Raw genomic sequence first — 15710 nt, 5'->3', positions numbered from 1 at the left:
TGCGGCGCCACGACGGTGGAGTTCGTCACCGTGGATGGGCCGGAGTGGTTTGGGGAGAAAGACATTGCCTTAGCGGAGTAGTATCCTCTGAAACTGCAAGCGGTCGTAGGTGTGAGCTGGGCAAGACGCAAGAGCGTGTCACGCGGGGTGATAGCGTTTGTCACTGCACATGGTACAAAACTACTCCGTAGAAAAAAAGTATGGCTGAGTGAGACCTCTTTTACTTTTCTATGGAAAAATATGGACTTCCCGGGCTCTTTTCACTATGATTTGAGAAGAAGATTCGCAGCTGTGACTTCTAACAGTCATACGGAGTACACATTTCTGCTCCTTGAAGCCATTTTACGACGACTAGTAGTTGTCTCATGTGTCTGATTCCTGGTTCCGATTTTCTCTGATCTTCACTCATTATCTAAGATTTACTTTCTGGGTATTCTAGTTCTGCACCAATTCGTCCACCGTGAGCTTGGTCAAAGCCCTATTTCAGCAAAACCATCAACGTCCTATGACCCAGATATCTTGTTTTATACTGGAGGGTTTAGCTCGGGCCCGGTGACAAATTTAGGGGACTGAAACTGACTATTTTCTTGGTTCAAAAGTCCAGGGATTATAATTTTTTATGGGACGAAAAGGCCATGGATTTCCATTAAAGAAACTGCCACAGTTTACAAACCAAGAGCAGCAGAAACTCAAAAGGATACCTAACGGATAGGAGGAAGAAAACTAGAGCCTGCAACAATCAGGCAAAGCTTTTTCTGAACCAACTGCACGCAGACAGCTCAAACCAGCGTGACACTTGCACAAGATCACCGCAAAATCCAAACCATCAACAAAAGCAAGTTTCCTAAACAAAACAACACCACTTTAGATCAGCATTGGTGTGTTTATATAATCCTGAAATTCAGTCATAAGAAAGATAAATCACAAGAGCAGACATTTCTAGTAAAATGAGTACAACATAGATACATCGGAACTTCCATAGTCAATTACACAATTCCACTTTTTTTTACTCAGTGCAAGAACCTCATCACCTTCCTCCCGAGAGATCAGAAATGGCACCTACGCTCGTCGAGAACTGTATGGCATCACGTTCTGGTTGAACTCCCCATTGTACATCCGCTCCAGCATGCTGAAGCTTAGGTACGACGGTGACAGGTCCGGGAGGAGCTTGTCACCGTCAAGGTACTGCATGACTTGCCGCATGGTTGGCCTCGCAGTGGGCAACGGGTGTGAGCAGAGCAGTGCTAGTTTCAGCACCAGTGAGACCTTGTCCGGATTAAACCCATCCAGAATTCTTGTATCTGCCACATCAACAATCAGACCATTGCGCCATTGCTCGATTACCCAATCTACGAGCACGATGCGGCTGTTTCGCTCGTTTTGCTGAATTGGCCTCCGTGCACAGATGATTTCCAGAAGGAATGCACCGAAAGCGAACACATCGGTAGACGGGGTTGCCTTACCAGTATGTCCTAACTCGGGGGCTAGGTAGCCCATGGTGCCAACCACATGTGTTGTATGGGCGTCCGCTCCATGATCGTACAACCTTGCAAGGCCGAAATCCCCTAACCGCCCATTCATCTCGCTGTCTAGGAGAACATTGCTCGCTTTCACATCTCGGTGGATGACAACTTGCTCCCAATCCTCATGGAGATACAGTAACCCAGAAGCCACACCTCTGATTATGTGAAACCTTTGACGCCAATCCAGTGTACCTGAAGATCCATCATACAAGTATTTATCAAGGCTTCCGTTTGGCATGTAATCGTAAACCAGGAGAAGCTCCGCCTTGCGCCGGCAGTAACCAAGCAGCGGCACGAGGTTGCGGTGCCGTAGTCGCCCGATGCTTGCAACCTCGGCGACGAACTCCTTCATCCCCTGCCTTGACTCATGGGAGACCCTCTTTACGGCGATCTCCTTGTCAGGCTTGCGGAGTCTACCCCTGTACACACTTCCGAAGCCTCCTACTCCGAGCAGGTTCTTAATGCTGAACCCCTTGGTCGCATGAAACAATTCTTTGTAAGAGAATCGTTGGGGGCCGAACGCGTCCTCCCAGTCCTCACGCAGTTCGGAATACTTGAGACGCCGTCGTACCAAGATGCACACTCCGATGCCTACAGCAAAAACCAGCGTCACCGACGCTATAGGCAGCACAATCTGCAGGATCCTCGAGCGTGGCTTGGTCCAGGCGCGTGGCAAGGCCGGCAGCGCCGAGATGTCCAGCGCCGGGGCTGGCACGTCCAGCGCGAAGCTCCAGCCGAGGACGAAGTGGCGTGTGGACATGACGCCCGTCGCCGACGAGAATCCAACATACGCCGTGCTCTGCACCACACCCGAGAGGTCGACGGTGGTCCGCAGGAGCGGCCTCTTGGGCCTGGCCACGCCCAGGGGAGCCATGGTCACCGTGATCTCCGTGGCCACGCCATCGTAGTCCACCCACACTTGCATTGCCTTCCGGCTGATCAGGCTTAGGTTCTGGAACCGACCTGTGCTATCATCGTAGTATCCGGCGTCGGCGGAATCGATGGATATCAGACTATTGATGTCGACACCGACATGGTTGCTGTTAATGTCACGGAAATCGGCGTTGAGGAGCGTGTCGAGCTCCACGGCGAAGATGCGGGCGCTCCGGTTGCCATTGGTGCCGTTGAGGAGGCCCAAGAACTGGCCTGGAAGCGCAGTGGAGAGCACCTCCCTGGACGCTGAGGCGAAGAAGGTCAGTCCATGGCTGCTCAGGTAGGCGTACGGGCCAAAGATGGCGAAGACGAAAGTGGTCGAGAAGGACCGCACGACGCCGGTGCCGTTCGCCTCGGTGTGGAACGACAGCGGGGACGGGTGGAAGGCCTGGCCTTTCGTCTGAAGGGTGCCATCGGTCAGCATGAGGAGGCCGTTCGGCATGACGGTGGCCCCGCCATTGAGCGTCAGGTTCGCACCCACGAAGCCGTTGTAGGTGAACTGCCGACCGTCATCGCCGCTGCTGCTTCCACCACCGGTGGCGGGGTGGCAGCGATCGGCGGCCACCAGGAGCAGGAGCAGAGTGACCAAGTGGTGAAGCTGGACAAACATAGCTCTCCTACCACTTTGCAGGACGAGCCAGTGGGCTGTGGTGCAGGAAACAGTGAAACACACTCTCTTTGGTTATAGGTTCCCAAAATTTCTACTACTATCCGTATAATATAGGACAAGTAATACGGATCGGAGGAAGTACTTGCATACAGCGAATTCTCAGCTTTTGTGTAAGATTGACGAGGTAAAGAGAACTTTTTTTTCAGCGTTTTGCGGTGTGGAAAATTATGAGAGCCTTGTGGCTCGTGGCGCGCGTTTGACCAAACTACCTACTGGAAATGAAATGCATTAATGGGGTCTACAAGTGTGATGTCTACAAATCTACAATGATGGTCTGGCAACACATTTCGACTATACTAGTCATCAACCCGTTACCCGTGCATTTGCACGGGCTAGAAATTTCCCAAGGAAAATCCAAGATTGGACTACACATTCATGACAAATTGTGATCTCCAAACACAAAGTACTAAATCAAATCACCAAATAACCTTATGTAGTTTCATAATTTTCACTTTTATAGGCAAGACGCGAGTCTCTGTATTTGCCCTTATTTATTTAAAAAGATAAAATTATACTTCAGATACTTACTTGTTTCACATAAGGCATTAGTGATATTTTAAGTAAAGAAAACTGGAGTACAAACAACTGAATTCTGTAGAGATGTAAAACCGTAACAAATGTTTGCGTTTTTTTAGCTCCAACATCTATTCATGAAATGATAGTTTTATTTGTACATGGACAACATATACCACCGTGTCAATGTTTAGTTGAACATGTAATTTTGTGTAGTAGATGCGGAATACATATTTGTAAGTCAGATGTGCAGTAAGGAAATGGTACTTAAGTGAAACTGTAACTACAGTCAGATGTGCAGTATTTTTGTGTTTGTTTAGTTAACATTCTTTCCTCGTCTTTATGACTGTTTTGGTTTTGAAGTCCAGCACTTCTTTCCTTCCTATATCTTTGCATACAGTAAAGCTAATTTTTTATAATCATGTAGGAAATATTTGTGGATGCTAATAATCCAGATAGATACATTTTGACCATAAAAAGGACAGTTTACCTTTGGCGGAAAGAGGTCTGCAAATAATGGAAATAGCGGTGATGCGAATAAGGACGTAAAGAGCATGGCTTCATGACTGCAGAGAGGGTGGAGCATCTGAAAATAGTGAAAAGTGCATCACTAATAAAAATAAATTTAGGTGCCAGAATAGCAAAACATGTGCATATTTCTAGTTCATATGCATTATTCTCCTAGTAAAGGAAGATAAACATCCTCACACTCTGTACTTGATTATTATTTTCGCACCTTAGACAGCAAAGGTTATATTTCCTTAGCTAAGGCTTCATATGTTCCTCACTAACATTGAACTTGATGCTTGCAAACTTTAGAGATCGATAGAGTTCAGGAAAATTTCCTCATTCACAAAAAAAGAAAGATATAAAGAAGTTACATATACAGTTTCTGAATCAACAGCCATTACGTATTTGAAAAGTATGCAATGTAAAGGAAGTCTGTCACCATACATCTGCACTAAGTGGAGATCTTTAGATACCTTGCACATCTGTCATTATTCACTTATTGTAGCTATAAAAGGCACATGGAAGGAAGCTAGTAATATATAGTAAACTCCAGAAGATTGCCTTGCATAATTCCATTTTTAGGTCAATACCGTAATCCTAGAAACACATGATCGGTGGCTTTTATATGTAGGCCTTTTCCCCTTGTTTCTAAGAAGAGATCACAACAACAAAATCTCAGGTATACCAAAAATGTAATAATTAGCATGACATGAAGATCACAATTAATTTTGTTAATTAGTATGGTCAAGATAAACTGCAATGTTTGTTAGAACTGGACATAATTTAGAGAGGCTTACAGGTGCATTGGCACATACTTGTAGTTAAAACCTCTGCCCAGCCTGAAGTAAGAGAGGACATGACCATGGAGGCTGCAGAACATACAAACTGCAAGAGATAAGACCATTGTCCAACCTGAAGAAAGGGAGGACTTGACTGAGGAGGCTGCAGAACATATCAATTGCAGCATATAAGTATATAACTCATTAGAAAGATCATTACAATAGTTCTACGGTATATTTTCATTTATAAAAAGATAAATATGTACAGACAAAGGTAAAAAAAGTACAGGCCATCTAGCCAACTCCAGTTTTTTCCAACATAGTTAACATTATCTATGAGTTCTTATGAGAAAAGGGAATTCATCCATTGCTCAAGAGCGGCGATGTTCTTTTCTTTTGTTCGATTTGACCAGAGAAAGATCTTGATATAAACCTTGCTTCCAGGCATGAATTCCTGAGGGAACAGCCTTGAAGATTTTCCCATTCCTTTGCATCCAAATGTTCCAACATCCCATAATCACAATGTCCATGGCAATCGGGGCTGGGAAGCATTGCTTGAGAGAAATGATATTATCAAAAGTAGAAACACCTCTGCATCTGCGTGGAGCAATAGAATCCCAGCAAGAGAGGGCAAAATGGCAATCCCAGAGGAGGTGTAGGGATGTTTCTTCAACATGATCTTGACAGATGGCACATTCATAACTCTGAAGCAAGAAATTTTTCCTTTTAAGCAGACTCCTGGAGCTAACTCTGTCATGAAGCAGCAACCAAAAGAAGATTTTGTGTCTGATCCTGCTGGCAGCTTTCCAAAGATCTTTAAACAGGAGATGAGTATCATGAGGTCCCAACAGATGTTTGTACATCTTGCTAACAGAGAAATTATTAGACTTCCACTCATATGCCCAGGAATCATTAGAATTTTCCAACTGGAGCAAAACTGGATTAATATCCTGTAGTTGCTGGAAGGCAATAACCAAGAGAGGAGTATGAAAGTGCTGCATAAGGTCTAAGGACTGCTTCATGGTGGCCACTGAGCTTTGGTCATCTATTGCAAAAGAATGCAGTTCTGGATATTTCTAAGCCAGGGGAACTTGGAGCCAGGTGTCCGTCCAAAACAGAGTAGAATCACCCTTTCCCACAGAAGAACTTGCCACTTCCTTGAAGAGAGGGACTAATTTCAAATGTGCTTTCCACCAAAAAGATCCTTCCATTTTCCCTTGTGGTGGGTTGGTGGCGTAATAAGATTCCCAGATCAAATTAACCCAAGGTAAATTATGCTTGTTGAAGAACTTGTGTAGATTTTTATGCTTGGACGGACACCTGGCTCTAGAGTTTTCACATGGTTATTATGCTTGGAATCAGAAGTTACCTGGCCACATTGGGCAAAATTTCGTGTTTTGACCCTTTTTTGAAACCTATTCGAGATCTGATCCTAAGTTGATTTTTTTTCGAGATTTGACCCTTTTGCTACCGCCAGAGTCCATGGCGGTAGGGTCTAACAGCCTACCGCCAGGGACTTTGGCGGTAGGAAACATCTCTACCGCCAAACAGGCTGACGGTAGCCTGCACAACCCTACCGCCAAGGTGCTTGGCGGTAGGCACGAGCACACACTGTGTTCAATACTTAGGCGGGTTTTGACGGTAGGGCATGCAACCCTACCGCCAGGGTCCTTGGCGCTAGGCTGTTATACCCTACCGCCATGGTCCCTGGCGGTAGCAAAAGGGTCAGATCTCGAAATTTTTTCAAACAAGAGTCAGATCTCGAATAGGTTTGAAGAAAGGGTCAAAACACGAAATTTAGCCGCCACGGTGTGAGTGTGACAATGGGAGGCATGAAGAGGGGCACAATGGCAGTAATTTTAGATTGGCTTAAAATGCACTCGTGTTACTTAAATTTGTAGCCTAATCTCACTTTGATCATTGTTCTAAAAAATGATGATTTACAATTAAAAAAATAATAATAAAATGATGATTTATGGTCAACGGAGACGATTTCGGGGCCCATGTATTTGGCTTGCGTGGCATGTCTTGACCGGTCCATGCGCCTGCTCGCAAAGTGCACATCCAATTTATCATGTATCCTTTTCTATTTTTATTTTTCATCCTTTTTGTCTACATTTCATGACTCTTTAACATTTTATAAGTTTTTTATTTATTTTCACTTACTTTTATATTGTTTTGTACTTACCATTTCCTTTTCTTTTTGACAAATACATGAACATTTTTGAAGAGATACATGAACAAATATTTTTCTTGTGGGGAAAACTTCTGATCTATTCATCTTCAATAATGGTAATACAATGAACACTAAAAATAATAAAAATTACACCCAAATCAGTAGACCACCTATCAATGACTACAAGCAAAAAATAGTTGATTACAAGCAAAAAATTCATCTCCCATCTAGAAGAACGGTTGCCGACGACACGTCAGATACACCGCAGATGGTCATCCCTGGCTTAGGGCATGACATGATGTATGAATCAAACCCTTCATTCTCCATGAGAACCAACATGCTGTAGCTCATGTATGTCGATGGTAAATCAGGAACTAATTGGACACCATCGAGGTATTGCATGACCTTTTGCACAGGAGGCCTCACATTGGGCGATGGGTGCGTGCACAACAAACCTAGTTTGAGCACAAGAGTGACCTCATGTGTGTTGAATTTACTCATGAGGCATGGATCCACCGTGTCAATGATTGAGCCATTGTGGTGGTGCTCAAGCACCCAGTCGACTAACATCACCCTATTGTTATGCTGACCACTCTCAATGGGCCTGCGTCCACATACAACCTCTAGGAGAAACACGCCAAATGCAAATACATCGGTTGAAGGTGTTGCCTTTCCAGTGCGCACAAGTTCTGGTGCGAGGTATCCCATAGTGCCAACCACATGTGTTGTTTGAGCATCAGTGCCATGATCGTACAACCTTGCTAGGCCAAAATCGCCGAGCCTTCCATTCATCTGCTTATCCAAGAGCACATTGCTTGCTTTTATATCTCGGTGGATGACGACTTGTTCCCAATCCTCATGTAGATACAATAAACTTGATGCAACACCTTTGATGATCCAATATCTTTGAGGCCAATCCAAAGTTGCTCCGTTGTTATTGTACAAGTATTTGTCAAGGCTACCATTTTCCATGTAGTCATACACCAAGAGAAGTTCACCGTTGCGCCGGCAATAGCCTAGTAACTGTGCTAGATTCCTGTGGCGGAGACGACCAATGGTCACCACTTCAGCAATGAACTCTCTTATACCTTGTCTTGAGTCATGTGATACTCTCTTCACCGCGATTTCCAAATTGGATCCAGAAAGTATCCCTTTGTATACTTTGCCAAACCCTCCGGCACCGAGTAAATTTCCATTCTTGAATCCATCAGTGGCACGAAATAGATCTTTGTATGCGAACCGGTGTGGGCCGAACTCATCCTCCCAATCTTCGCGCACCTCAGCAAATCGACGCCGGCGCCACACAAAGAAGGAGGCGGCAGCTAGGACCGCGGCGATGATCAATACGGTGGCTAGTGGAAGCACGAGAGCCAAGATCATGGACCGATGCTTCGAACCCACACGCGGCAGTGCTGGAAGCTTAGAGAAATCAAGAGGCGGGGCAGGCCCGTCCAAGCTGAAGCTCCATCCAAGCACATAGTGGTGCGTCGACACCACGCCGGACGACGACGAGAAGCCAACATACATTGTGTCCGTGAGGACAGTGGAGAGATCAATGGCTTCAGAGAGGAGAGGATACCTCGGTCTGGGCTCCTGCGCAGGAGCCAATGTCACATTGAGTTGCCTGGCCTGGCCATCGTAGTCCACCCACACCTGCATCGGCTCGCGGCTGTTCAACATCAGGTCTCGAAAGGTGGCACCGTCATCGCCATAGTAGCCGGCCGGCTTGGCCTTCCGCGAAATGAGGCTGTTGACGTTGATGCCCACGTGGTTGCTGTTGATGTCACGGAACTCTGGGTTCATGATGGTGTCGAGCTCGACTGCCAACATGTGGTCGCTCGCGGCGCCGTTCGTCGCGTTGAGGAGGCCCAGATACTGCCCGGCGATCGCCGTTGAGAGGTTCGTGGTCGGGGCGACCACGAAGGCGAGCCCTTGGTCGCTCAGGCCATCGTAGTTGGAGACGATGGCGAACACGAAGGACGTGGAGAAGGACCGCGCCACGGCAGTGGAGTTGGTCGCCCCGTTGACGTCGAGGAAGCGGAGAGGGGTGGGGTTGAAGGCATGGCCTTTCGTCTGGAGGGTGAAGTTGGTGAGTGCGAGCAGGCCGTTGGGCATGACGGCGGCGAGACCATCCAGCGTAAGGTTCGCCGCCGCGAAGCCCTGGAAGGCGAACTGGCCCTCGTCGGCGGACGAGCACGAGACCAACTCTCCGCCCATGCTCAACAGCAAGAGCAGAAGAAGAGCCGGCATGGTTTCTTGCCAGATTTAGTGCCGCTGGCCTGCTGCGCTTCCTTCAAGAGAAAGCAGCTCAATCGGTACAGTTTTTGGCGGGGTGGAGATTGGCCGTAGGGCTGAGCCGCACCGCACACCTTGGCTGAAAGTCATGGAGATAATGGCATGCCTGGCAGTATCAGAAGGAGCCGAGGTCGTAGTTGCCGTGAGTACTAGTCTACTACTCATTGATTTGTTCTCTTTGAATGAAAAAGGCTGCTACACATTTGTCTTGGTGTGTATGTAATACCTAGCTGACACGGCGCCTGTGTAGACCGGAGAAAAATCTGCGAGGGTTCTTGTCAAAGATGGCTGCTTATGAAATTGCAAATGGTTGATATTGCGAGCTGGGGAAGCGCAGTGCCGTGCAGCGTGGTAGCGTCACCTGGTTGAAAAGGAGGATTGCTGACTATTCACCTTCAGCCGTTCACATGAAGAAACGAATATCTAAATTGTGGATGTCACCTAGACGGCTAAACCAGTTCAGTTTATTTTTTCAACAATCATAGCACATCAACCTTAAGTCCGTTTTCTGCAGTTTAATTTTATAGAAAAAACACACACGTCTAACTTTATAAACAAAGCCATAACAGCAACATCATCCAACAAACAAGTAGGTAGAAACCGATACAACAAGTTTCAGCCATAAGAGGCCACCACTAATACGGTTAAGTCAAGCAAACGGTTTAAACCGACGCATTTTCAAACCGCCGCCTTACAAAGGTGTGCAATATGGGGGGTTCATCTCACACGATACACGATAACCGTGTGTGATAGGGCTTAAGAATGCAACCGTTTTGCAAAAAAACAATCATATGATATGCTCGAACCTGTCCAACACGCGGCTACTCTAATTTGTATGATTTGAACGGAACTAACTTGGGCTGACGATGTTTTCAGCAGAATTGACATGGTGTTGTTTTTGTGCAGAAATAAAAATTCTCGAATTGAGCTAAAAATTTACGAAGATTATTTTAGAATACATAAAAAATATTGGCGAAGGAAATTACCAGAGGAGGGCCACCAGGGCGCCACAAGCCCAGGGGCGCGCTTGGCAGGCTTGTGGGCCCCTGGCATCTCCCACAACCCTAACTCCAACTCCATAAGTACCTATTCGCCAAGAAAACAAATCAAAAAGAAGGAATTATCGCGTTTTAAGATACGGAGCCACCGCCACCTTCTGTTCTTCATCGGGAGGGCTGATCTGAAATCCGTTTTGGGCTCCAGAGAGAGGGATTCGACTCCTTCGTCATCATCAACCTTCCTCCATCACTAATTTCATGATGCTCACCATCGGAAGTGGGTAATTCCTTCGCAGGCTTGCTGGACGGTGATGGGTTGGATGAGATTTATCATGTAATTGAGTTAGATTTGTTAGGGTTTGATCCCTAGTATCTACTATGTTCTGAGATTGATGTTGCTGTAATTTTGCTATGCTTAGTGCTTGTCACTAGGGCCCGAGTGCCATGATTTCAGATCTGAACCCTTTATGTTACCACAAATACATTTGTGTTCTTGATTCTATCTTGCAAGTTATACACACCTATTACGTGTTATGATCCGCATACCCCAAGGTGACAATAACAGGGATTCTTTCTGGTGATTACCATAACTTGAGGAGTTCATGCATTCACTATGTGTTAATGCTTTGTTCTGGTTGAGGCCTTAATATCCCTTAGTTTTCTTATGGACCCCGCTGCCACAGGAGGGTAGGACAAAAGATGTCATGTAAGTTCTTATCGCAAGCACATATGACTATATACGGAATACATGCCTACATTACATTGATGAATTGGAGCTAGTTATATGTCGCCCTAGGTTATAATTGTTACATGATGAATGTTATCCAACATAATTATCCATCACCGATCCAATGCCTACAATCTTTCACATATTGATCTTTGCTAAGTCACTACTATTGTTGGTACTGTCACAATTTGTTGAGTAACTTAGAATTTATATCTGTTGTTCACTATGAAGAATCTGAATGATGATAGAACAACGATCGTTCCCTCTAGGACGAGGGGCGGTAAGGAATTGTTATCTAGCTCTGCACTTGATTCGTCTCCTGTTTTGAGTAAGCTTGCACCACCACCACCTGCTATTAAGTTAATTACTTTGGTTTAATTTGATAATTTCCATGGTTATGAAACCGAAACCGTTGTAGCACATCTTACTAAACTAGATGATATAGCCACCTTATTTGCTCACGAGGAAAAACACACTACTACTATATTCTTATGTTGTTTCCTTTCTCGTTAAAGGGTGATGCTAAGATATGGTTTAATACTCTTGCTCCTGATTGTGTGTGTAGTCCACATGATATGATATATTACTTATCTGAAAAATATTTTCTTGCTCATAAGAAACAAGTTGCCTTACAGGAAATATTTAACTTTGTGCAATTTGAAGAAGAGAATCTCCCTTAAGCTTTGGGGAGGCTTCTCCAGTTAGTTAATGCTTTCACGATCATCCTCTCAAGAAAAATGTAATTCTTGATATCTTTTATAATGAACAAATCGATGCTTCTAGGGATTACCTAGATAGTTGTGCTGGTTGTGTTTTCAGGGAACTGTTGAACAAGCTGAAGGTCTATTGAATAATAAATTGCGGAATGATAATGATTGGACACTTCCTAAACCACCACCTAAACCAACTCCGAAGAAGAGGGGTATTCTATTTCTCAGTCCTAAAGATATGCAAGAGGCAAAGAAATCTATGAAAGAAAAAGGTATTAGAGCCGAAGATGTTAAGAATTTACCACCAATTTAAAAAATACATGGACTTGACACCCCGACACACGTAGTAGAGGTAATTTTTTTATATAAAATTGGATGAAGGTGATATTCCTTACAATAAATCTCCTAGTCAATGCTTGTATGAATTTGATAACTACATTATCAAGCAAGATCACTTTAATGCTTATGTTAAGAAACAATTGAAACGTAATGCCTATACAATTGATCGCTTGAGTGACTTGTTGTTTAGAATTGCAATGATGTTAAAGGTGTAGGAAAACATGCTTCTATGGTCCAGACTCAGTTAGAACAAGTAGCTAAGTCATAAAAGGATTTGCTTAATGAAATGAATAGTAATATGAATGATCATGCTGTTAGATCAATGACTAGAGGAGGTAGAATGACTTAGGAGCCACTATATCCTGAAGGTCACCCTAAAAGAATTGAACAAAACTCTCAAATAATTAATAATGATGCACCTAGTTCTTCTAAGAAGAAAAAGAAAAAGAAAAATGATAGGACTTTGCATGCTCCTAGTGAACCTGAGGTAGAAAAACCTTCTGAGAACAGTAATGATGTTTTTATTTGTGATGCTGAAACACAATCTGGTAATGAACATTCACTTAGTGATAATGATAATGATAATGATGATATTCATGTAGATGCTCTGTGACACCCTGATAGTTAAGCTACAATAAACCCCTGTTAATGATGCTAGGTCATCGTAATTAAAATTTTGCTAAACCTCACCCATTTCAAAATTAGTTCAAATACAAATTCAAATAACAAGTCAAAGTATAGTTTCATAAAATAGTGAATTAAAAATGTTTATTAGGTTGCAAATATTCACTAAGGAATTACCATGTAGAAACCAACATCATTTGAATCACAGATAAAACCCTAGGAAATTAATAAGTGCTCCAACAGTAAATAAAATGGCCTTTGCAAAATTATTAGTTATTTATTTAACTCCAATTGCCTCCAAACTTTATGTGCCACTCCAAAATATTGTGCTTGAATTATGTGCCAAATTTCATGTTTAACTAAATTCATTTGCCTTGGCTAATAAAAATAAAAAATAGTTAAAATAAAACAAAAATAAAAAAGGAAAAGAAGAAAGAAGCTACGTGCTGCTGGGCCTCTAGTGCACAGTGTGCAGGCCCAGCCCAGAACGAGGTCGTCGTCCTCCCTGTTCATCCCCTGCGCGGTGGACACCGCGCGCGCGTCCATGCCGCGGATGAGCCACGCAGAGCTCATCCGGTGCTTCTTCGACATCTACAAGGCCCCCTAGATGCCGATGAAAACCCTAGCTTGAACCCTCACTCTCTCCCTCGCCCGCTCCCTCTCAAATCTCGCTTGCCCAAACGCACCAGTCGTCGCGCCTCGTCGTTGGCGTGGCCACCGGCCACCTTCCGCCATTCCAAGCTGTCCATGGGACCGCCGTTGCCGACCACGACGCCTGGTCTTGCTGGATGGCACCGGGACGCCACATCGACGCCGCCCTCGCTGATCCCCTTCGCCGAGCTCCGCCTCTACATCGCCGTAGATCCGCGCCACCGTGAACTCCCCGCCCTCCTCGAGCTGCTCCTCGACCCCCATTGTGAGCCGCCGCGCCTTTGCGCTCCTCTCCTCCCCTCCTAACCGCCCCTAGATGCCCAAGCCACCATAGCCAAACCTCACCGCCGTCGCTTGCCTCGCCGTTGTGGCCACTGGACTCTGAGCTCGCGCCTGAGCAGTGCCTCGAGCTTCCGGGCCTCACCGGAGCTCAATGCGACCCCCAGCTCCCCTCCTAGTGCCCCTAGCCCCGAGTCTAAGTTCGCCCGACTCCGGTCGCCGCTGACGTCGAAGCCCCGCTCAACTCTGGCCACCGCGGCCTGCGAAACCACCACCAACCGACGCGTCATAGTCTTGTCATTCTAACGCGCCCAACCACGATCAAAATAATGCCCTGTGGGCGTTTTCCGACGATGCCCAAGGACGCGCCGCCGCGAACGAGCTTGCCGGCGTGATTCCGACAAGTCGCAGGCCGTCGCTGAGCTGGCCTGACGCGTGGGTCCCCCTGCGTCACTAACGGGTGGGCCCAGTTGACACATTGACCCAGTCAGCCGCAGACGTGGCCAGCTGTTGGGTTTCGTAGTAATTTCAAAATTTTCCTACGCACACGCAAGATCATGTGATGCATAGCAACGAGAGGGGAGAGTGTTGTCTACGTACCCACGCAGACCGACTGCGGAAGCGTTGACGCAACGTAGAGGAAGTAGTCGTACGTCTTCACGATCCAACCGATCAAACACCGAAACTACGGCACCTCCGAGTTCGAGCACACGTTCATCTCGATGACGATCCCCGGACTCCGATCCAGCAAAGTGTCGGGGAAGAATTCCGTCAGCACGACGGCGTGGTGACGATCTTGATGCACTACAGCAGCAGGGCTTCGCCTAAACTCCGCTACAGTATTATCGAGGAATATGGTGGCTGGGGGCACCGCACACGGCTAAGGAATAGATCACGTGGATCAACTTGTGTGTCCTTCGGGGTGCCCTGCCTCTGTATATAAAGGACTAGAGGGGGGAGGCTGGCCGGCCAAGGTGTGGCGCGCCAGGAGAGTCCTACTCCCTCTGGGAGTAGGATTCCCCCCCAATCCTAGTTGGAATAGGATTCACGGAGGGGGAAAAGAGAGAGAGGGGGCCGGCCACCTCTCCTAGTCCTAATAGGACTAGGGGAAGGGGGAGGCGCGCAGCCCATGTAGGGCTGCCTCTTCTCTTTTCCACTAAGGCCCATCATGGCCCATTTAGCTCCCGGGGGGTTCCGGTAACCTTCCCGGTACTCCGGTAAAATCCTGATTTCACCCGGAACACTTCCGATATCCAAACATAGGCTTCCAATATATCAATCTTTACGTCTCGACCATTTCGAGACTCCTCGTCATGTCCGTGATCACATCCGGGACTCCGAACAATCTTCGGCACATCAAAATGCATAATCTCATAATATAACTGTCATCGTAACCTTAAGCGTGCGGACCCTACGGGTTCGAGAACAATGTAGACATGACCGAGGCACGTCTCCGGTTAATAACCAATAGCGGGACCTGGATGCCCATATTGGCTCCTACATATTCTACGAAGATCTTTATCGGTCAGACCGCATAACAACATACGTTGTTCCCTTTGTCATCGGTATGTTACTTGCCCGAGATTCGATCGTCGGTATCCAATACCTAGTTCAATTTAGTTACCGGCAAGTCTCTTTACTCGCTCTGTAATACATCATCCCGCAACTAACTCATTAGTTGCAATGCTTGCAAGGCTTAAGTGATGTGCATTACCGAGAGGGCCCAGAGATACCTCTCCAACAATCGGAGTGACAAATCCTAATCTCGAAATACGCCAACCCAACATGTATCTTTGGAGACACCTGTAGAGCTCCTTTATAATCATCCAGTTATGTTGTGACGTTTGGTAGCACACAAAGTGTTCCTCCGGCAAACGGGAGTTGCATAATCTCATAGTCATAGGAACATGTATAAGTCATGAAGAAAGCAATAGCAACATACTAAACGATCGGGTGCTAAGCTAATGGAATGGGTCATGTCAA

At 46.0% G+C, this 15710-nt stretch overlaps 2 pseudogenes; both read right to left on the bottom strand.

Moving 5' to 3' along the window:
* Positions 1 to 638: 638 nt before the first annotated feature.
* On the bottom strand, positions 639 to 3487 carry LOC125535528 (L-type lectin-domain containing receptor kinase SIT2 pseudogene; annotated as a pseudogene).
* Positions 3488 to 7163: 3676 nt separating this feature from the next.
* LOC125536540 (L-type lectin-domain containing receptor kinase SIT2 pseudogene) lies at positions 7164 to 9582 on the bottom strand (annotated as a pseudogene).
* Positions 9583 to 15710: the final 6128 nt, after the last annotated feature.

Source organism: Triticum urartu, chromosome 2A (genome assembly GCF_056163025.1).
Source record: "Triticum urartu cultivar PI428250 chromosome 2A, HENAU_Tu73, whole genome shotgun sequence".
Lineage (NCBI taxonomy): Eukaryota > Viridiplantae > Streptophyta > Magnoliopsida > Poales > Poaceae > Triticum > Triticum urartu.
Note: the sequence above shows the minus strand (reverse complement) of the source record. Positions and strands in the feature narration are given on the sequence as shown.